At 48.8% G+C, this 24,123-nt stretch overlaps 1 protein-coding gene across 2 annotated transcripts in view; it reads right to left on the bottom strand.

Annotated features, from left to right (window-relative positions):
• Window positions 1–24,123, bottom strand: part of Slc7a1 (solute carrier family 7 member 1) — a 75,710-nt gene that overhangs the window by 44,899 nt on the left and 6,688 nt on the right. The window contains exon 1 of one of the 2 annotated variants that reach the window (XM_052167589.1): window positions 5,504–5,522. The exons of the other annotated variant lie outside the window; for it this stretch is intronic. The gene's annotated coding sequence lies outside the window, so the exon portion shown is untranslated. Of the gene's footprint in view, window positions 1–5,503; window positions 5,523–24,123 lie in introns of those variants that run through there. 2 annotated transcript variants of the gene reach the window in all.

The raw sequence follows: 24,123 nt of genomic DNA, 5'->3' as shown, positions 1-24,123 counted from the left end.
GACACCTCTCCTCCCCTTACAAAAGACACCTGCAAGGTCACGTGCTGCGGTGTTCCTGCCTTAGTCAGAGAGTCGCCACTTTGACTTTTCTTCCCTGCTTCATAAAAGATCTCTGTGAAAACAGGTGTTTGGGACTGGAGAGATGGCTCAGTGGTTAAGAACGCTGACCCGCTCTTCCAGAGGTCCTGAGTTCAATTCCCAGCAACCACGTGGTGGCTCACAACCATCTGTAATGAGATCGGATGCCGTCTTCTGGGGTGTGTCGTGTGTCTGAAGACCGCTACAGTATAGTCATATAAATAAAAATAAATAAATATTAAAAAGAAAATAGGTGTTTGGGTGTGGCTTGTGCCTAATCCTGGGTTGAAAGGGGACCCCTACTGTGTGGGGTGTCCTAACAGGAGTATACCTCAAAATTTATAATAGCAAAAAGTAGAAATAGCCTGAATGCCCTGTGTTGTGGACTACTATCCATCCATAAAAAGCTATGAGGTACTAACCCACGCACTCAACAATGTGGACAGGCTTGGATAACACCCGTCGGGTGGGTCCGTTTGTATGAAATGTCTGGAATCCAGACAGAAAGAGCTCATCACTGCCTGGAACTGGGGGAGTTGGGGGGGGGGCAGGAATGAGCGGCAAACATGAGCAGGTTCCACAGGGGCGAGTAATGGAAATTCTAGAATCGCCGTGATGGCTGGATAAGCCTTGTAGTCGATGAAAACCACCAAGTCTCGCTCAAACCGGTGAGCATCACAGCACACGGATGACATTTTAAGATGCTGATGGAGAAAAAAAAAAAAGAAAAAAAAAAACCTGAGAGACCGGAGAATGGCTACCCAAGAGAAGAGCTTCTACCACGAGGGAGCCGGAAATGCTCACACCCGCAGCCCCTCTGCCACAGATTTCAGTTCTGCTCTGAATCTAAACTCTCATCTCTGCCCCTGCAGATCAATGAGCGGACCCCAGCCCGTAAGCACTTGGCACCATGTTCACGGGGCCATTTATTACGTGGAACGGCCATTCTGCTCGGAGAGAGTCAGGAACACGAAACGCCTAATAAACACATGCAGCCCGTGCAGGGCAACTTGGGCTGTTCTTACAGTGGGGATACCAAACCCACTCTCAGCTCACATACACAGTTTCTAGGCCTTCAGCTCCAAACCAAGAGCAGAGTAGGAACCCAGCTCCTTAGAGTGTTTATGTGTGTGTGGTACAGGACCTGAGGAAACAGGATGACTTCAAGAAGCAATCATGAGGAAGGGTTTTTTTTTTTCTTTTGAAAGTTTAACAGCAAAGCTTTGGAGGCATGCCCAGCTCAGGGAGGCAGAGGCAAACTGGGAGATAACATTTTCCAATGACCATTCCTACGGGACGTTCACAAATGGACTGGCCATTGGCTTCTGGCTGCCAAGACACAAGCAGGTGACTTCCTGTGACACTATGGGATGTACACAGGACACTAAGGAACTGCTGTCCTGTCAGGTGACATCACCCATAGCTGGTGTCTGGAACCGCCCCTAAAGACAAATGAGTTTGGGATGTGGCCTGGAGCCCACAGGTCTGAATTAAGAAGGCTGTCTGTGCTAGGCCTGCAATTACCACAGGAAATTAGGCAAGCGTTGACAAGCCTAGGCCTTGCTGTGCTTTTATAGACCTGCGAGTAATTTGTTCTCCTAGAGCTAAATTGCTGGCTGGGCCACTACAAATCCATGCAAAGAAAGGGTGTGGGGTGAGCGTCCCGTGACATGCGCCCCAGCACTACCCTGGCACACAGGACAGTCCTCCTCCCTAGAGGGGTCATTCCTCATGCCGGGCTGTTGAGGATTGTGAGAAGGGTCCCAAAAAGTTACCCAAGGAATAAGGAATGTAGTCCCTGAAAGGGTGGGAACTGAAGCTAATCTTCACAGACCCAAAACCCAGTCTGTGTCCCTCTCACCGAGGTCGCTGTGATCATTAAATAACAATGTTCTCAAATCTATGGGTAACACTCAAGAGATTCCCATCCAAATTCCTGGAAGTTAGACACCGAACCCACCCAATCTAGGAGACAAACAGGTCCTTGTGGGGACACAGAAAGCTGAGCCTTTAGGGAGGGCACTGGAAATTCCAATGACTGCTTTCTATTTTACTCTGGAATACAAGAAAAAACACTTGCTTAAAGGCACGTTGGGGCAGTGGTGGCGCCTTTAATCCCAGCACTTGGGAAGCAGAGGCAGGCAGATTTCTGAGTTCAAGGTCAGCCTGGTCTATAGAGTGAGTTCCAGGACAGCCAAGGCTAAACAGAGAAACCCTGCCTGGGGGGAAGGGGGATAGGAACCTTGGGGACAGAACGACATACTAACCTCCATCTGCTCCAGAAGTTGACAAGAAAGAGCACCCTGGGGGCTGATGCCATGGCTCGGTGGTTAATAGCACACACTGTTCTTCTAACTGTTCTTCCAGAGGGCCCAAGTTCGGTTCCCAGAACACATGTCCAGTGGCTCACAGCCCTTGTAACTCCAGCATTGGGAATTCTGACAACTCCATCTGGCCTCCATGGGCACCCCCACAGCCAGGGCATACACAACACACACACACAGAGAGATAACACACATACTCATGAATAAAAATCTGAAAGGGAAAAATCTAAAAGGGAAAGAATAGTACCTGGCCCGTTTTGTTTTTCTTTTTTGTTTTGGTTTGGTTTTTTTGTGAGACCCGAGTTAGGAATGGTTTCCTTTTTAAATCATCATGGAAGAATAAATAGGGAAGGAAAAAAGGAGAGGAAGAGGAGGTGCAGACCTTGCGGGGGCCCTCCAGGACTGCAGTGTTTACAGTACACCCTGGCCCCTTCAGAAGCCGCTGCTCAAGCCTGCGCCAGCCCGCCGCACCTCCTCTGCCTGAGCAGCTAAAGTCACGGACTGCAACCTGGAAGTTGAAATAAACCCCCTTCCTCCCTACATCAGTCTTTCATCACAGCAACAAAGTCAACTAAGACAGTCACCAGACCTTTGCTTCTGAACGATGCGGCTGCTACCCTAGGAACAAGGTTATCCACTGAGCTCTGACAACATCAACAGCTTTCGTCCAGGAGGTCACTTCCAAATTCCATCAGACTAACGCGGTCCCCAGATCCCCGGGCTAGCTAGCCATTACTACCAAGTGCTATGCTAGCTAGCAAAGCAAATTAGTTTTGTGTGTGTGTGTGTGTGAGTACAGACGCCCTTGGGGAGAGGGCAGAGGTGTTGGCTGGATCTCCCCACAGCTAGAGTTGTTGAGTGCCATGGGATGTGGGTGCTGGGAACCAAACACAGGTCTTCTAGAAGAATGGTAATTGTTCTAAACCACCGTGCCCTCTCTCCAGACCCCCAAAAGTTGTTTTAAAAGGTGTGGAGGGCACCTCCACTTCTGACACCCCGCTTCTGATCTCCTAAGCACTAAGGTGGTTTGCAGACAGGCACAGCTGCGGCCCAGATGTTCACACCCATGTAAGTAAATGTTGAAAGAAGAAGGAGGAGGATTGAGTTGGAGTCAAAGTAAGCAGGAATCCTCTGGGTTCCTGTTCTCTTCCCCATTTGAAGAGGTTTCCAGAGTGTGCTGGGCAGGACATCAGCACCGTCCTTTACCATGTCACTCACGCCTCAACTGGTGGGAGACCTGATCAACAGCTAACTTAAAACGTACTGTGATGATTAAGTACCCAGAATTAACTTCTGTAGCACAATAGTATTTTGTAATTGAGAAGTCACTATACAAATATATAGCTTAAAAACTAAACTTCCGGAACTGGAGAGATGGCTCAGTGGTTAGAGCGCTGGCTGCTCTTGCAGAGGACCAGGGTTCAGTTCGCAGCATCCACATGGTGGCTCACAACCACCTGTGACTCCACTTCCGGGGAATCTGACGCCCTCTTCTGGCCTCTGGGGCACTGCACACGTGGTGCGAGGCACAGCTGCAGGTAGAACAACACCCATACCCATAAAACCAACCTTCTTTTTTTGTTGTTTTTTTGTTTTTTTGGATTTGGTTTTTTTTCAAGACAGGGTTTCTCTGTGTAGCCCTGGCTGTCCTGGAACTCACTCTGTAGACCAGGCTGGCCTCAAACTCAGAGATCCGCCTGCCTCTGCCTCCCAGAGTGCTGGGATTACAGGCGTGCGCCACCACCCCCCCCCCACCCCCCCCCACCCCCCCCCCCACCCCCCGGCAAAACCAACCTTCTTAACATTTCAGCAAGATCTGTGGCCCATGCCTTTAACCCGAGGCAGGAGGACCCCTGTGACTTTGAGGCCAGCCTGGTCCAAATTTTCATTTTTAAAATATTTAAACGGAGCAAAGCAGAGGCCTTGTCTTGCCATTGTGAATCTCAGCTTGTCACACAAGCGCATGGAACTGAGTTCAATCCCCGATCCATGAAAGCCAATGTTGAAGAGACAGGAGCACCCCAGAACCCACTGGCCAGGCGGCCTCGTTGAACTCGTGAGCCCCAAATTCAGTGAGGTCCCTTGTCTCAAAACCTGGGTGGAGCCAGACAGAGCGATGCACGCCTTTAATCCCAGCACTGAGGAGACAGAGGCATGCCGATCTCTGTATCTGAGGTCAGCCTGGTCTACTGTAAAGTTCTAGGCCAGCCAGGGCTATGTGGGAAGACTCTGTCTCAAAAAAAGGGGGGTTGGGGTGGTTAGAGAGCCGTTAAGTTAGATACCCAGCGTCTACATTTCTACACACACGCATACACCCCAAATTCATACAAACCCACAAAATGCATGGGCTCTGCCTGCTCTACCATGAGGCCACTGTTCTGGTCTGAATTTAGGCAAAAATAAAAAAATAAAAAAATAAAATCCAACCGAGAGAAGCCCCTCCCCTCTGCCCAGGAGAACTGGGTGCTCACAGAGCCCCTGATTTGTTTTGCCACAGTGTGCAGTGTGTATACATTGAACAGAAATGTTTGTTTTCCACATCCTGCCTTATGATTCTAAAGAAAAATGACTAAAGAATTAAAGAATCAAGGACACATTTTTTTTCAACCCATCCTCTCCAACCTAATTGTCTAAAGCCGTTTCACTTCCTGCCTTTTAACTTATATTTCTGTTAACGCAGCAATGACTTTTTTTCTTTTTTTTTTTTTTTTGGCTGACCTTTACATAGGACAATCTTGCTTCAGAAACCTCTTCAAAGCAAAAGTCAAAGTGAAATGTCACCAGAAAGGACGACAGGTGGCCACCAGCCAGGAAGGCACCCACGGTTCAGCCCAGAGCTGGGACAAGTCGGGACCCAGATTCAAGGTGGGTGGACCAGGCGCAGCAGCTGCCTGCAGACTCCTGAACATCCTAAACGTGCCATCTGGCACCCACCTACCTCCATCACACCTGCCCCAGACAGACAGCCTAGGTGCCGGGGTCCACACAAGAAAAGCCAGGATCCTTCAGCCAAGATATACTGGCTTAGTCGGGGTTTCTAGTCCTGCACAAACATCATGACTAAGAAGCAAGCTGGGGAGGAAAGGGTTTATTCGGCTTACACTTCCACACTGCTGTTCATCACAAAAGGAAGTCAGGACTGGAACTCAAGCAGGTCAGGAAGCAGGAACTGCTGCAGGGGCCATGGAGGGATGTTCCTTACTGGCTTGTTTCCCCTGGCTTGCTCAGCTTGCTCTCTTAAAGAACCCAAGAGCACCAGCCCAGGGATGGCCCCACCCACAAGGGGCCCTCCCCCCTTGATCAGTAATTGAGAAAATGCCCCACAGCTGGATCTCATGGAGGCGTTTCCTCAGCTGAAGCTCCTTTCTCTGTGATAACTCCAGCCCGTGTCAAGTTGACACACAGAACCAGTCAGTACATATACTTACTAGATTTTCTTCCCCAACAGAGAGGCCCAAACCCTGAGAGGGGGAGGAGCAATCGCGTCTGGACTGTTACTACATGTGAGGCACAGAAAGCAGGGAGAGGTTAAAGGTCAATCCCTCAGCGCTCTAGTCTGGATGGCTGATGGGAATTCTAAATTTGGATGTAGAATTAATTCCGTTTGCTGGGCATACTTGCACATACCTTTAATCCCAGCGTTCAGGAGGCAGAGGCAGGTGAATCTCTATTGCGTTGAAGACCAGCCTGGTCTATATTTCGAGTCCCAGGCCAGCCAGGAAATACTGAGTTTTAAAAGCTGATTCAAGACCTAAGGAAAATGCGTGGTCCTGCCATCTGGACTCCGACCACAACACTCTCTGATCTGGGTTATAATCTAGAGACAGATGGAAAGATAATTATAAAAGTTACTGAGAACAGACACGCCAAATCCTTGGCCTAGCAGCTGAAGAAGGCAGCTCCCAGCACTCCCAGACTAGAGAGTGACACAACAGACCCAAGACAGAGACCTGCTGCACGTGAGACAGGCCAACCAACCTTCAGAGGACAATGCTTCTGGGATGTCCGCGACCTTGCTCATGGTCCACACAGATTATGTGGTATCTGGGAGGTGCTGCTGAGCCTCTCGAGGAAAGATGTCACCAGGCACCTAGCTTCAAATCCTTCACTAAGGTAAACACCCTACACCTCTGCGCAGACACTGATGTAATTTGGTTTTGTCTTTTAAAACACTGTTCCTCTGAGCTTGGGTGCCAAGAGTCCTTCCAGAGGAGAGGCCGTTCTTGTTATGGCCATTAATAAAGGACTCAAGAGCCTGGGGAGATGGCTCAGTGGTTAAGAGCACTGACTGCTCTTCCAGAGGTCCTGAGTTCAATTCCCAGCAACCACATGGTGGCTCACAATTGTCTATAATGGGATCCGATGCCCTCTTCTGGCATGTCTGAAGACAGCTGCAGTGTATTCACATATATAAAATAAATAAATAAATCTTTAAAAAAAAAAAAAGAAAGAAAAGAAAAAAAACTCAAAATTTTCAACTGGTTTAATCAGTATAATTGTCTAAAACTATCTTGAGAGTATCATTTCACCATAGATAGCTGGCAGACAAGGACTTGTCTGTGCTCTAAAAACTTGAAGACTTGAGACAAAGTTCATTTGGGAAACTGTTTTCCTTTAGAACTTGTTGGCGATAGCATGTTTCTTTTTCCTTTTGTCTTCTTTAAGATTTATTTATTTATTTACTTATTTATTTATTTATTTATTTATTTAAACTAAGTACACTGTAGCTGTCTTCACACACTCCAGAAGAGGACATCAGATCTCATTACAGATGGTTGTGAGCCACCATGTGGTTGCTGGGATTTGAACTCAGACCCTTCAGAAGAGCAGTCAGTGCTTTTAACCACTGAGCCATCTCTCCAGCCCCCCCCCCCACCCATGGCATGTTTCTTTTTTTTGTTTTTTAAAGATTCATTTTTTATTTATATGAATACACTGTTACTGTCTCTAGACACACCAGAAGAGGTCATCAGATTATACTACAGATGGCTACAGATGGTTGTGAGCCACCATGTGGTTGCTGGGAATTGAACTCAGGACCTTCGGGAAAGCAGTCAGTGCTCTTAACCACTGAGCCATCTCTCCAGCCCAGCATGTTTCTAATTTTAAAAAAAATATGTCCTGAATTGCTAAAGTGAAGATAGCCTTAGGTCAAAACAGCGCTGGCAAGCTAGGCCTATGATGCCAGCATCCAGGAGGCAGAAGCAGGAACACAATGAGTTTGAGGCTAGCCTGGGCTACTTAATGAGACTCTCTCAAAGGAAACAAAATGTGTTTTTTCCCAATATCTGGTATCCAGCAAGGCACATGGAAATACCCAGCACCCAGTTGGGGATATGAAACTTAGAACTGAAAACTAGTGGTTTGGGTTCACCGAGAGTCAAGCATTGCCTGGCAGGAGGCGAGAACCGTGCCAACGGGACATGGGCACACTTGTCACAGAGGCAATGGAGGTATAGCGTTAATGCTATAGACAGAGATGTTTTAAAGAGTCCGAGGGCAGAGGGACCTCACCTGTCTTCCTTGGGCCCCACGCCCTCTCCTTTCTCGGTACATTTTGAGCCAACACACCCCATTCTCATGCCAGTTTAGCATGACACATGACGCTGATGCCAAATCAGACATGAGATCAATTCCATGTGAGCAGTAAGTGACTGTGTAAAGTAACTATGCCCTGAATGTATCATCTGGGTGCCCAGTGTTTTAACTTGATGTAAGTTGTTGGCAATCCCAGCCTCACTCCACCTTGCAAAGTCTAGACCCTGAGCCGGTGGCAGCTGCCTCCCTCGAAGGCACTTCCCCAGACCGAACCAGTGACCGATGACTTCCTTATTTGACTGGTGGTGCTGGAGCCTACTTCAGCGAATCTGCGGAGGAAAGGAACAGCCACGGCCAATCACACAAATTATTTCAGAAAGACAATAGAGGGTGAGGGCAATGCCTATAGATTGGAAAGGGGAACTAAGAAAGGCCGCGCCGAGCGTTGGCTGTGTTCAGAGGGATGACAGTCAATGCCACACTGTGACTCCTGGAAGCTCACTTATCTACAGAAATGGGGGGCACAACCAACTGCTCATACAGAACCCCAAGAACTATGTATGGCCACGAGGGGCAGACATTTGCCGGCTAAGAGCATCACCTTGGGGCACTGTATCACTGTTCTCACCACTGACAAAATCCCCTGATGGAAGCAGTTTAAGAGTAAATGGCTTATTGGCACATAATTTTGGGGGTACAGTCCATCATAGTGGGGAAGGCATGGTGGCAAGAATGAAAGGCGGGGTTCACAGTCCATAGTCAGGAGGCAGAGGGATGACTGGAAGGTATTTTACAGGTTTTGCCTATGTTATGTCTGTGCACGATGTGGGCCCGTGGGCCAGAAGAGGGCGTCGGATCCCCGAAAACTGAAGTTAATAGACCTTTATGAGCTGTCACTTGGGTGCTGGGAGAATTGAACCCAGGTCCTCTGCATAGAGCAACCAGTGTTACTTTTTTTTTTCTTTTGTGGCTTTTTCGAGACAGGGTTTTTCTGTGTGTAACTCAAGCTGTCCTGGAACTCAGTTTGTAAACCAGGCTGGCCTTGAACCCACAGATAACCGTCGGCCTCTGCCATCACCTGAGCCCATGCGCCACAGCCCGGCCACAAACAAGGTCCTTAATCTCTGAGCCATCTCTCCAGTCCTCTGTTCTTGCCCAGTTATTTGGTCAGGACCCCAGGTGACAGAATGGTGCCACCCACATGTAGGGTGAGTCTTCCCTCTACAGTGAAACCTTTCTAGAACTGCCCTTCACAAGTACACGTCTTAGCTTAGGCGATTCTGGATCCGGTCCAGCTGGTGGAGAGCCACAGTCACAGATTCCTAACTGGCATCTGCTGTAGTAATCCACACAGGGACAGACTCTGTACGCCTTCAGAGAGGGGCCTGGAAACCTGACACCTGACAACTCAGTTACCCACCTCCACGGACTCTGGTAGGAATTACTTTCTTGCTAAGTTGTATCTGCAGTACAAATCCCGAGTGCCTATAAATAAAACCAAATAAACAGAAGTCCTGCTCACCACACCTGAGTGAGCCCCAGGAAGCTCCTCAGAGATAAAGGAAGAGCAAACCCGGCGGCCATGACCGGGCCCTCCCTCCTCCTTCCCCAACGCCCTCCCCACAGCAAAGCTGGCCACAGCTGCTTCTTCCTCTTACCCGTCATCTGAACACTACAACCGTTCTTAAGTGGGGGGACCAGGCGTGCCCAACCAAGTAAACATCAAAGGACACTTCAATTTTTTTTTTATTATTTATGCTTTTATTCAACCCACGCCAAGATCTCTTGATCTTTCACTGGAAGGGTTCCCAGTGATGCCTATCGAGGACAGTGATGTGGCGAAGGAGCCTGGACCCAGGGGCAAGGAGGGAGGGAAGAAAGAAGGGAGGGGAGGAAGGAAGAGGAGGAGGGAGTTTTAAATAAGATGCTGCTTTATACTGTGGTCAAGCCCCAGAATATTTTCCATTTGTTTTGCTTTCCTTCTTCTCTTGAGACAATGTCTCAAGAGTGTAGCGCTGAAAACTCACTATGTAGACCAGACTGGCCTGGAACTCACAGAAATGCAGCTCCCCTAGAAGTGCTGGGATCAAAGGTGTGTTCCACCACATCCACCTCTCAATTTATAAACAAACAAACAAATAAGAAACACAGCTTTGGCTCCCCAGCATTGGGGAGGCAGAGGCAGGTAGATCTCCGTGAGTTCAAAGCCAGTCTGGTTTACACAGCAAGTTCCAAGACAGCCAAAGCCACACAAAAGAGAGACCCCAGTCTCAAAATGACAAAATACAAGACACCTTTGCATGTTTCATTACTATGAACTGTACAGTCTCCTAAAGAATTCAGAATATAGGAACAAACAGCCCAAGACGGTGGAGCAAAAGTTGGGCAAACACCACCTGGCACAAAGCTAACCAGCCACAATCTGCGAGTTACACTGTCGGGTGTCTGTGACAACTGTGTTTGTGCAGGACAGGTGAGTCTACATGGATACTAATGAGTGAGTTTTGCACATGGGGGCCTGGAAAGCGGACATGGCAAATGAGTCTCTGTCCTCAGTCATGTGTCTGCTACCTCTCATCCTGTCGGCCTACACCTCAACGCCTACACCGTGAGGCCGGAGGGTCCGTGTCTGTTAATGATTTTCACCAGCTCGTAAAGCTCAGCTTACACCGTGCTGCCATGAATGTGCCTGGACTTGAAGGACACAGCTTTCTGCAGGGGAAGAAGAGACATTTTCTAACAGCAGGGCCCTAGTTAATGCAGGCAGCACGCTCTCCAAACTGGGGACTGACACTTGTCCTTAGCCGCGGAGTCTTGCCTTGTCTCTGACACCAGTCAAACCAACTGCAAATCAAACCTGGCTTGAAACTGGACAGAGGAGAGAGAGCAACTGTTCTGAAGGCCCATTTGTTGTCTGTTCAAATAGATAGGCCTGTCTCTGCCCTAGTAGGGGAACCTAGGATAAAACTGGAATAGAAGAGCTGGAGAGATGGCTCAGCGGCTAAGAGCACAGGCTGCCCTTCCAGAGGACTCGGGTTCAATTCCTGGCATCCGCGTGGTGGCTCACAATCATCTGTAACTCCAGGTCCAGAGGATCTGATGCCCTCCTCTGACTTCTAAGCATACACACATGCACACACACATACACACACACACACACACACACAATTAATTTTAAGATACTTTTTTAAAGGGGTGTAAGAAACAATAGAGAGGGGATGGGTCACATACTGTCCAGTTGCTAAACACCTGGCACTGTGCTTTAGAAAGCAATCCCTGTATCAGGTTGGCCTGATGCTGCTTGTATTCTAATGCTAATTTGGAGCCCCCAAGTGTAGTGCCCCAGAGATGAGAGTCCACACTTAAGATATTGAGTGACGGGGCTGGAGAGATGGTTCAGTAGTTAAGAGCACTGACTGCTCTTCCAGAGGTCCCTAGTTCAATTCCCAGCAACCACATGGTGGCTCACAACCATCTATAACGGGATCCAATGCTCTCTTCCGCTGTATCTGAAAACAGCAATAGTGTATTCATATACATGAAATAAACCATTTTTAAAAAAAAGATATGGCGGGACCCTGCCCCCAGTTAATTGTGACTGGTGAATAAAGATGTCAATAGCCAATAGCTCTGCAGAAGGAGTTAAGGTTGGGCAGGCTTGAGGGAGAGAGAGAAGCCACTGTGGGATAGAAGAACATACAAGGGAGGCCATGGGTTAGCTGAGCCCTAAAAAGGTGGCCCTGTGGGCTGGCCAACTGGAAGACACACGGTCAGTAATAACTAGAGTGATAGACAGGAGCTAGATTCTAACAGCCTGGAGGGTGGGCAGCGGCCCAGCTCTGTGCCGCCTAAGACATATGGTCAAAGGTAGGTTTTAAATTATTTTTACTACAAATCCCCTCTGTACTCAGAACCCCAAAGATGGTGAAAGAGGTCAAGAAGCAAGTCCCTGTGCTCTATGTCAAGGCCAAAGCCGGAACTCTGTCCCTCCGAAACCAGAGCCCCGTGTCCCCTTACATCTCACTAGGTAGCACCAAGTCAAAGGTGACCTCACACCTTCCTGTTGGTTGGTCACGCCGCGACCGCGGCTCTTTGAATTACCCCAGAATTTATTTTTTGTTTTGTTTTGTTTTTTGTTTTTTGAAGACAGAGTGTCTCTGTATAGCCCTGGCTGTCCACTCTGTTGACCAGGCTGACTTCGAACTCAGAAATCCACCTGCCTCTGCCTCCCAGAGTGCAGGGATTATAGGCGTGCGCCACCACCAACCAGCTGAATTACTCCAGATTTTAAGCATCAGTATAAAAGGTCACAAGTCACTCTCTCCAACCAGAATACAACAAAGGGTCATTGTCTCCATATGTAAATGTTAGTAAATAAATAAATAAACAAGAATAAAGTCTCCATGGGGGTGTGGTGTGTCTAACTGCATGGTGTAAGGACAACCAGGTGGGCTGAAGGGTCCTTGGTCCTGCGGCTCTGAGGTCACCTTCTCTCAGTGGATTTGGCTTTGAGTCTCAGGCTTCTTTTTCTGCAACTCCATCTGATGGTCTGACTGGAACCCAGGCCCTTCTATACTTCCACTGTCGGGGACAAGGTACCATTTCTACGGGTGTCCATTGTGGGAACCAAAGTACCTTAGTGGAGGACTCTTGGGAACAGTGACACTGACTGCAACATAGGGATGTCCCCTAAGGGCATGACTGTGCAGTCTGGATGAAGGTCACTCATGAGAGACGGAAACACCCTACAGTACAGATTCTCCTAGGGGCCATTTCTAAATCAGACAACAGCTGGAACCCAAGCATAGCCTGTTCCTCCCGGCCGACACCCGCCATGCAGCCTGTGCCTGGGGAGCCAAGAACATCAGAAATACTACCCCAGGGAAAGAAGTCTACTCCAGCCAAGTGCCCTGCCTCGGGAGAGGCTCACAAAGCAACCTTTGTGAGCAGGCGTGTCTCATGATAGCATTGTCCAAAGACTCCTGACAAACTCCAAAATACCTTGGCCCTTGTCGGCCAGAGAACTGCCAATCTCCAGGGCCACTCCCACTTTCCTTCCCTCACAACCCGTCATGCAAAGTCTTATTTGCTTTTTAAAATTTATTTCAATTTATTTCAAAGCACGGAATGCTGACTTCTGCAGCTTCTTGGGAATCTGTGGCTTGCCTCACTGGGAACTGTGACTCTCTGAAACACATCTCTGACCCTTGGTGCAGCCAGCCTTCCTGGGCACACACCCTGCCATCCTCACACAAAAGAAAAAGGCTTCTTTGGAGCCGGCAACCTAGAACTTTCGCCCTTCTGTACTGCAGCCCTTATCAGATTTCTGTCCAGGGAGCAGATATTGAAGACACCTGAACACAGATTGCACCAGAGTCTTACTTCTGCAAATCTGGCCCTTTGCCATGCCCTGTCCTGCTGTGAACCCTGTGAACCAGCTTCAAGGGCAAGGTGGGGGCGGGGGGGGGGGGGGAGCAAGTATCTGAGCCTGCTGCTCATTCCAAGAGACAAAGAATACGCTGCTTTGAAATCCACACATCGCGGGCAGAGGTGGCGCACGCCTTTAATCCTAGCACTTAGGAGGCAGAGGCAGGTGAATTTCTGAGTTCGAGGCCAGCCTGGTCTACAGAGTGACTTCCAGGACAGCCAAATCCTGGGGGGAGGGGGGGAGAAATCCACACATCAGTGTGACAGGGATGCCTGTTTTAACCAGATCTCACTCTCTGCTTCCCTGGTACACACACTGCTTGCCAGCTGACCCTGTGGCCAGGGAGAGCAAGGTAAGGCAGGTGCAGCGGTGGGTCGGGAACAACGGACTGGACACATGGAGCCAACAGCCGGCAGCCCAAGCAGGGTCTCCGCCTTTGTTCCCTGAGGCACACCAGGGCTGGACAGTGAGTCTTCCCTGGCCTTTCTAGAGTCCTCTCCTTTTTAGTTCCAGGACTCTGCCCAAATCTTAGCCCCACCTCTCTACATGTCGTATCTTGCAGACGAGAACCTCCCCCTGGACTCTTCATGGTGCGCTTTGCTTATCTGCACAGTAAGCCTGCGACTCAGGAGCCCAGGAAATGCAGAGAACACGGTGGCGAGCTAACCCAAACACACTGCTCCTGCAGAGAGGGTTTTTCCAGATCTCCTCTAGAGCCTCTCAGCTGGCCTTGTCCAAATGCTATCCCCCTAAATCCAAACAGGGTGGGTTCGCACCAGCAAATATATATATTTTTAAAAAAATCCTTCCATTTCCCTTTGGTGGGGAGCTGTGTAGATTTGACATGTATGGTCAGCTAACAACCTTTTGAAAAATAACCCCAGGCTTCCTCCCCGGTGAGATAGTTGGGGACCTAGACTTCTCGTGGCCTATCCTGACATTCCAATCTTCCCCCAGAGACACCCCGCACAACAGGACATAGTTGCCACCGGCCTGACACCAGGAAATGCCTGGCTCTGGCGTGACTGGATAAGTTTCCAGTGGTGTTGGGCTGGGCGTGGAATGCTGGGCCCACGACTTCTCACTCTTTCCACAACTGGGATAAAGAGATTGTTCTAATTGGCAGAACCTCTTCCGGAATATTAATTTGAGGAGCACAGATCTGGTGGACCACGTGGAGGTGGATGATAGAGCCCATTCTGCCCCTTATAGTCACATTCTGAACTGAAAGAGGCAGGGGACGGTTTCTAGAGAGCCACCTCTGTCATCATCCTCACCCCAGACATCCTGTCTCTCCCTACCACACACACGGCCATCACTGTTCTTGTTTGATACGCGATTTCACAGTCTCGCCTAAATGCATAGCGCTCTTTGGTGATTCCATAGTCCCAAAAACGTCACCATTTCTTGATTAGAGCTGGAAATCCTCACAAAAGTAACACTCACAACAATCCCTTCCAAATCCCAAAGCAGAGACACCGGCCCAGCGTCTGAACACCTTTCCCACAATCTGCGCTGAGAGACAGCCAAGTCTTACGTAGACACACATTGAGTCTACCTAACCTGTAGGGGAAGATGGGATGAGTCCCCAGCAGGAACCGATTTTTTTTTGTGTGTGTGGGCAGCAGGGGACCCTTCCTGAATCTTTGGGTTCGAAGGCCATTTCAAGGCATGTGAGAGGCCAGGATTCCCACACTTGAAACAGTCACAGCCCTTGAGGTCCATCTCATTCAGACAATCCTGTAATACTGCAGACGGGAGGCATGCGTCATCTCTCATAGAATCTCTTTATACCTCTGTCTCGCTTGATCTTCTGTCAACATGACGCAAGCTAGAGTTTTCTGGGAAGAGGAGCCTCAACTGAGAAAATGGATGCACCCATTCGGCTGGCCTGTAGAGGGCACTGTCTTGATTAATAATGAATATCATCTATCACAGGTGATGCTACTCCTGGGCAAGAGGTCCTGGGTTGTCAAAGTAACTGAGCAAGCTAGACAGCAGTGTTCCCTCACAGCCTCTGCTTCTGCCTCCATAAAAAGACACCCTCGGTGCACGTATGAATACCCTCACCCGGCCGTGACCCATCAGAACACACACACCACCTTTTCCCGTCCTATGAAAGGGGTGAGTGTCATTAGCAGGGCTGCAGACACGCTGTCATAATGCGTTGTGGGCCTTAAATGCCTAGTGAGGCAAGTGCAAACTGCACGTTTCCAATGATCACATCACAGAAGATGATTATAAACGGCCACTAAGTCCCCGCAAGAGGGACCATAAACCAACCTGGCTTCTCTCGAAATAATCAATGATTGGATTTCCCCCAAAGCCAACACACAGGGCAAAATTTACCAGCTACCCAGGGGAGAAGGGCAAGCTAAGACCTCTCAATCCAATGCCCAACAAACCAAGGCAGCCACCCAGGGCTGTTCATCTTGTCTACAGAGGTGACTGTATGGCCCAGATTGGGGGGGGGGGAGGGGGGAGGGGTTGTGAATGGCATTTGCTTTACTGACGATTGTTTTCCGGCTTTATAAATGACATTTTTCTATGTATTTAAAGGAATCCTGGTGACAAGCATATGAACTAATGAATGTGAGGCAGAGCCAGGTGTGGCGGCACACACCTTTAGTCCCGGCATGCAGGAGGCAGAGGCTGGGGGATCTCTGAGCTTGAGACCAGCCTGGTCTACAGAGTGAGTTCCAGGATAGCCCAGTCTACGCAGAGAAACCCTGTCTCGAAAAATAAAATAAAATAAAATAAAATAAAATAAAATAAAATAGAATAGAATAGAATAGAATAAATTAAATTAAAATAAAATAAAATAAAATAAGAGGGGGAGGGAGGTGTGAGACAACCATTGTGAAAGATAACTTTACTCCTTGCTCACAAGAGGCAGAGACAGGCGGACCTCTGTGAGTCCAAGGGCAGCTTGGTCTACAAAGTGACTTCAAGCTCACCCTGTTTTATTGTTGCTTTGTTTCGATCCTGTAGTGACAGAGGAATGGCTCAGTAGTGAAGAACACATACCTTTCTTTTCCTTTTTCTTTCTTTCTTTCTTTCTTTTCTTTTTTTTTCTTTTCTTTTTTTTTTTTTTTTTGGTTTTTCGAGACAGGGTTTCTCAGTATAGCCCTGGCTGTCCTGGAACTCACTCTGTAGACCAGGCTGCCCTCGAACTCAGAAATCTGCCTGCCTCTTGCCTCCCAAATGCTGGGATTACCGGCGTGTGTCACCACTGCCCGGCTAACACATACCTTTCTTGAGGAGGACCAGGATTCAGTTTCCAGCACCCAGGCCAGGCAAGCCCAGCTCACAACCAGCTGCAGCCTGATGTCCTCTACTGGCTTCTGGGGGTAATGAACTCACATCCACATACCCACCCACAGAAACACAAAAATAAAGATAAAAAAAAAATATCTAATACCTTCCATTTTATAATACCCCATTCCCATTGTGATCTCCTCATTTCTTTTCCCATGAGGAGGTAAAGGAAAACCGTTTTAATGAGGGAATCCTGTCTTCTGGGGACACTGCACAGTGAGCGGTGAGACCCCACCCCAGGGAGGCAGAGGGTCGTGGCGTGGCTCTTGGAGAAGTGGAACGACTTCTCAGCCTCCTTTCTCACGTTCAATTCCCCTCTGCCACGTCCTGCACCAGACAGACAGCTTTGAACTCGATAACAGGCAAACACAGCCAAGGTTTAGTCTGTAGCTTCGGAGCCAAATCCTTCCTCTTGGCAGGGTTTCAACACCCCTGGGGAGGTAGTGGTGGGTGGGGCCGTGTTTGAACACCCCCTTCCCTAGCCACCCTTCCTGAGACCTTAAAAAAATCAAGCATCCGTAAATTACATGGAGACCTAATCACTCGAGCATACTCCAGATGTCCTTCTAAGTGGCGCCCTGGCTTAAGACCCCCCCCCAGCAGGGGACCTTGGCACTTGGTACCCACCCCATGCCAGCTCTGACAGCACCAAGTCCACCACCCTAATCCCTCTTCAAACTCGGTTCATCTTCCCCGCGCCTGCTCTTAATGAGAAAGCTGGCATCCGCCTCTTCTGTGGAGAATTTCCTGACGAAGAGGGAACAAGCCTCAGCCTATCTCATCTGCTCTGTCTTCTGGAAACATCTCTATGCATGGTAACGGACCCCAGGCGTTTATCAGCAAAGCGAGGACACATATTTGTGGCATCTGGGAATGGGATTCCTGGAGGATCCCCCCTGGAGGCTAAAGGTTTAACCCTGTGTACGCACTCAATGACCGAGGACAGCATGTCTTTACTGACACACACACACACACACCTCCCCCCAAACCCTAAGCTCTAAACCTCAGAGTGAGACTTGTGACTTCAAAGGTAGAGACCAAGGCACAGCCGTAGCTGCTCACGCCACACAGACCCCCAGCAATAAGGAAGGCCGCTTGCGTCTCAGCTGAATCAGCCGTCCCTCAGTGGCTAACTTCTCGTATCTCGCGCTATATATTTCTCTGCCCTCCTGCCCACCAGGCTATCATTTTGGCTACACTGCCAGGAGCCCCACCTCTGCAGAAGTTCTGTCCCATCTGCAAGTTGGCTGAGAATAATAGATAACCACCTGGAATATAGACATGGCTACACAGACCAGGCGGGGAACCTCCCGTTAGTCTTCTCTGTACCAGCAAGTTTTTCAATCCAGAGCTCCTGCAATCGTCCAGGATCCAGTGCCTTCTGGAGGGCTTGATCCTCCAAATGTTCGTAAAAACTGGTTAGAAAGGCAATCTTGAAGACCCACCCGGGACCTCCAGAACGGGATGATGCTCAAAAGTTCCCCAGGGAAGGGTTTTTGTGTTCACATGGATGTCTGCACGCCTTTTTGCTTTTGTTGTTGTTGTTGTTGTTGTTGTTGTTGTTGGGGGTTTTTTCGAGATAGTGTTTCTCTGCATAGCCCTGGCCATCCTGGAACTCACTCTGTAGACTAGGCTGGTCTCGAACCCAGAAATCTGCCTGTCTCTGCCTCCCAAGTACTGGGATTAAAGGCGTGCGACACAACTGCTCTGCACTTGCATGCCTAAAGATACTCAGAGTCGGACTTCACAGATAGGAAAGGTATAAGCACGTCATGCAAAATTCTTAGTTCCCATGTGCAGACTTTTCCTTCTATCTTTATTGGGGGGGGGGGGCGGCACTGGCACAGTGAGCCAGTCACTCTGTATGTCCCTGTGTGTACTCTTTTTAGTAAGATGAAAATCAACAGAAATAATGACAGAGCAAACCATGTGGCCTTGACAGACTTGACGGTGGAAGCCCTTCCTGTGATGTCCCTTACATTTCAGCCTTGTCCCTGAGGGTTCGTGTTCACTAGTATCTGCAGGCACAGGCCCTTCCTGGGGACTTGAGCCAGCAGGGATGAAACTGTCCTTAAGCCGTGTGTTGTAGGAGCACGCCATGCCCAGGGCAGAGTCAAGCAGACACTGGTGCTCTGCTAGAAGGGCCACGCTGAAATGCTGGACCCTGGGTCCGGACTCCTACACTGCAGCTGTTCCCAGGGCTTCTCAGAATCAAATGCCCCTTCCTCAGCACATCTGGACACCTGGCTGGATAAAGGAGTCCCATGGAGGTCTGAAGACCCTCCCCGAACATCTCACTAACTTGGAGACTGCTCAGAGCAGCTCTAGAAGACTCCCGGAAGACATTCACCACAGGACAGAAAGGAAGGATGTCGGAGCTCACTCGATTGTTGCACCCCCTAACACCACCCCCTACTTAAACCATCCAGAAAAAGGCACAGCAACTACACCTTGCTGCTTAGAACAAACTCAAAAGAGGCATCAGCAATTCGGCCTGAAGCCACTAGAGACAAACTAGACACGGACTTTCTAAAATTCTGATGGCATCTTGTGGCGGTGAAGAGTCCCTTTCTTCCATCTCAACACAGTTACTCAAGGAATTCCTGAGGCCTCTCGCTTAGGACATCTCAAGAGAACCCTTTAGGGAGAAAGCCAGAAAAAAGTGTTTGCCAGCAGAAGATTATTCAACAAAACCAAACACAATGCTAAGACTTTGAGGTCATGGCTGGCGAGATGGCTCAGGGGACGCAGGTCCTGCCAAGCCTGCTGACCTGAGTTCGATGCCCGGGACCCACATAGCAGGAGCCAACCAACTCCAGTCCATTGTCTTCTGACCTCCACAGGAATGCTGTGTGTGAGTGAGTGAGTGCCCTTCTACACATTAAATAAATGTTAAAAAAAAAAATGAGTGTATGTATTTTTTAATTTTTTTTTTTTTTTTTTTTTTTTGGTTTTTCGAGACAGGGTTTCTCTGTGTAGCCCTGGCTGTCCTGGAACTCACTCTGTAGACAAGGCTGGCCTCGAACTCAGAAATCCGCCTGTGTCTGCCTCTCAAGTGCTGGGATTACAGGCATGGGCCGCCACCTCCCGGCTAAGTGTATGTATTTTAATTTGAGGTAATAGATGTATAAAAAAGTTACATATTATCCCTCATATGTATAGAATAGCGTATGCGTGTGTGTACACACACTCACTCACAAAACAACAAATCCATGGACTTTCTTTTCAAAGGCTCAGTGTTGGCAATACTTAGAACTTCTACACTCCCCCACCCTTAGGACACTATAAATTAACTACTCTGAATTCCTACGGAAACATCATTCTGAGAAACAAGTTTTTGTCTTAGGCCTCAAATGAACAAGGACAGATAACAGTACATTGTTTCAATAATCTGGGCTGTCGGTTCTATTAGTCTGTGTGCCTTGCTGAAGACAATTGATTCCACCGGTTAGGATTATTTTAAGAATGGTGTGTGCAGACAAGGTATCTATTTGCTAAGTATGGCACAAGGAAAACTTTAAACCTTTAAGTAAGACCCCCAGCTTTCAAAGAGCAACTTCAGGGTGGGGCTGCTCCTGCTAATGTTAGCAATTTTTTCCGTATTCTGATTTCAAGCCATCAGACTCCACAACCTCAAATGTATCTTTCTGTAAACAACTTTCTCCAGTTCCTCCCACAGTCTTTAACTCTGAAAGACAAGGTTACTAACCTTTCAGATGGGCTCTTCCTCAAATCTCACTGAAGGAAATGTACGCAAGAAAAACTCAAAGCACTGAAATGAATAGATACACGACCCGCTTCTAGGAAGCACACGCCCACAGTGTGTACCGTGGGTAGAGCTGAAGAAAAGTCTGACAAGCTTCCATATCAATCTACTTATCAATTAGTGTATAGCTGTGTGGACTTGGTCACAAGTTAAGTTTAGTTCTTAGTTCCATTCATAGTCAAAGAAGCGTGAAGACTCTGTCCGGTGCATGGGTACTGTCCTATCAGACCAGAGAAAGCGTCTCCGAGACCAGCCTTCCAGGTCACACCCATCACAGACCTGCAGCAACCATCAGGCAAAGGGACAGAGCGGGTGACGGGATGACTGGGCACCTTCCCTGACCAAAGAACATCTCAGAGCTCAGAGATGCAGATGCTCGAACAGAGGTCCACCTCAGGAAGCTAATCATTTGGAACCGTGGCCAGAGGATCTTGTTAGAACCAGTGCTCAGAGGTGACAAATAGTTGGCCAGTCAAACAAGAGTTCTCAGCTGAGACGGGTAGTTACTAGGAAAACCCAGGCTGCTACTTGACCCTTTCTGCCAACAAAGAACAAATCTAGTGAGAACTCAAGCATCCTCCAACACTAACTGGAAAGCTGAAGCCACCCACGCCCTGTATGGTTTGCACCCCAGAACCAAATATAGGATGTGCGTGTAGCAAAGAACAAAACAGATCCTACTCTGAGATGCCAGGGCAGGATCACAACAGAAATTAAAAATCATTTATGGCCACACCCACCTCCCAAAGCACTTCTGCCCATCTCAGAGACAGGGCTTCTTTAAATATATTTTACTGCTTACGTAAATATTCAGTAAGTATTTGTTGAACAGTATTTTAGGATCTATAAAGCAGCGAACAGAACAGTGTTTGCTTATATTGCTATTGAGAGCCTAGAGCCCCTCAAATGCCAATGAGCACATGTCCTAACCACTGGGGACACACTTCCAGATCCCCTAAAATCTAATTTTAGAAATCTTTTCCTTTTTCTGTGCAATATATCCAGATTTTTTTTTCATCCTTAACATCAAATATTTCCCCGAATATCAAATATTCTTGGAAAATACCATTTCTAGTGGCTAAATAAAATTCTAACTTGAAGAGATATCATCATTTATCAGTAGACATTTTCAGGAACGTGCTAGAGACACCGTTAGTCCAATATATTAGACCTAGACCCAAGATCCTGAGGATAAAGGGAAATGGAGTCTTACCAACCTTAGAGACCCACAGTGAGCCCTTCCACGGTGACGGTGACAGTCACTCACACACACAGGATGGCGCCCAGGTTTAATTTGTGAATCTATCTTTATAAGCCCCTCTCCCTCTTTGATCGAAGGGAACATTGTCTGCACAGAACAATACGTTTTGGTTGCAATTTCCCTTCTTTTCAGGAAAGGAAATGTTTGCGCTTCAAAGGGCTTCTTTGAAGAGTGGCCCTCTGGTGCTGGTCCGGCCAGTTAGAGTTACTGGGCTCAGCAGGGTACCCCAACTCTGGGCGGCTGCCCACTAGAATCACTGTCAAGGCCAGCTCCTTCAAGGAGAGGGTCTGGGGCTGGAGAAGAACAAACAAACACATGGAAAATTACTAGAAGCTTTTGATCATGACCTTCAGAGGTCTCTTCACATACAGCTATGGGCCTACATCTGGGGAAACTGAGGTACAAACAAATTTCAGACAATGAAGGAAAAAAAGGGTTCCAGAATCCTCGTTCTAGGCCAGGACATTGGTGTGTGTGTGTTGGGGGGGGGGGGTGCTCGCCCAGCATGAGTTAACAGTAAGATGCAAACTTCAGGATGCCCAACAGTTTTGAAACTGCTGACTGAGTCCGAGTATCAGTCAGCAGCCATTGGAACTTCGGTTTGGAATTGTGTCTATGATTTCTTGGGGGATGGGGGAATCTAAAAGACGCTAGGGGTTCACCCAAAGGCAACTCGAAATGTTGTGTGAAACAGCCAAACCAGCAACAGGCCAAGGTCATGGCCCTCAGCCAAGCGGCATGCGGCATCCTTAATTCTTAACCAGCTCTAGAAGAGACGGCCTGCAACACTGCAGGCCTCAAATACGTTCTAGATACTTAGTAGTGATCTCTGTCCTCCCCCGCCCCGAGGATACACACATATGACACATGCACCATCAAAGGTGGTTAAGGCACAGGTGGGCAGCCACCCAAGGGGTGGGCGAAGACATAAAAGATAGCCTAAGGCCTGGGCCCCACACAGCTTCTGTGTGTGGGGATGCTGAGAAACAGGTCTGGGTGGTCAGGTTAGCCCGGGCTGGAGAGCCTCCCGGAGTTCCTTTCTTAATAGCCTTCCTCTTGGTGCGAGTGCCAAGCCTTTGCGTGGGAATTGCTACCTGGCTCACTTTCCTGAAGAGTCTGAGTATTTGAGGGACATTTGTACTTAGAGAAATATGTCTTAAAGGGGCTTAGAGGGAAAGCACTAAATAGGAGCTCTTCTGAAAGCCTACTCTGAGCTCCCCAGAAGAGTTTTAGACAGCGCTGGGGGACGATGTGTGGAAAATTCAGAACTGCATGTGGTCTCTGGGCTAGGTAATAACAGGTCTGCGGTAATACTAACCTGATTTGGGTGTTATACCGTTGGGCTGGGGTGCGACTCCTTAGCAGAGCACAGGCCTAGTATGCCTGAGACCATGGGCTCAACACCAGAAAAAAAAAAAAAAGAGTCAAAACCAAACAAATCGGAAACAAAGATAGCACACCAAGGATGCAAAAGAGGCCATATTTGTTGTGGGCACTACACTGGAATAACAAGGAGTAATTGTACGCGTGGGCATGTGAGAGTGCTCTGCGCAGATGGAGAAAGGGAGAACGCAGGGAAACCCAACCTGCTGGAGAGCCTAGGAGCTCCCGCCACCCTCACAACGTTGAATTTCAAGTGTTCTCCAAAAACACCTGAAAGAAAAATGGAGAAAAGTGGGGACGGCATCTTTCTGACTCTCCCGATCTGTACTCCTTCCCAGAAGCCCCAGGGGCATCCAGGGAAACCCATGGAAGACACCAAGATTCCCGGGGAGGATGCGCACGCTGTGACCCCAAGAGTCACTCTGAGGGGCCAGAAGGTTTCTGCAGGCCCTGGCCACCAGCTCCTGCTCCAGGCTTTCTGGGGGCATCAAAGGCCTCAAAGGAAGGGGACACTTCCCATGTCACCACATGATAGAAAGCAGCAAAGGAAGGCCAGGAGCAGGGGTGGGGTCAGGATCACAGCTGCCACTGGCCTCTGTTCCCACGAGACCCCCCGCAGAGACACAATGTAGGACAGAGCACACATGCACCCCTGGGTCCGGGGCAGGTGCCCATCCGGACACCAGTGGCATGAACGGATGCTCGGCTCCTGACCTAGGAAGCATGTGACCCAGTCTCTGTCACTTATGTCAGCTCTAGGTCCCCCCCAGCCCCTGCATAGTTGCCTCGGAAACCCCAGCTCCAGCTATGCCAGGAAGACTGCAGTCCCAGGCTGGAGAGAAACCCGAGCAGGTCAAGGCAGGAAGTGTGCTGCTCAGTGGTGGGATGGCCTCCTGAGCACTATTCCATGTACTTAAAAACAGAAAGTCCCGGGCTGGAGAGATGGCTCAATGGTTAAGAGCACTGACTGCTCTTCCAGAGGTCCTGAGTTCAATTCCCAGCAACCACATGGTGGCTCATAATCATC

Source organism: Apodemus sylvaticus, chromosome 22 (genome assembly GCF_947179515.1).
Source record: "Apodemus sylvaticus chromosome 22, mApoSyl1.1, whole genome shotgun sequence".
NCBI lineage: Eukaryota > Metazoa > Chordata > Mammalia > Rodentia > Muridae > Apodemus > Apodemus sylvaticus.
Note: the sequence above shows the minus strand (reverse complement) of the source record. Positions and strands in the feature narration are given on the sequence as shown.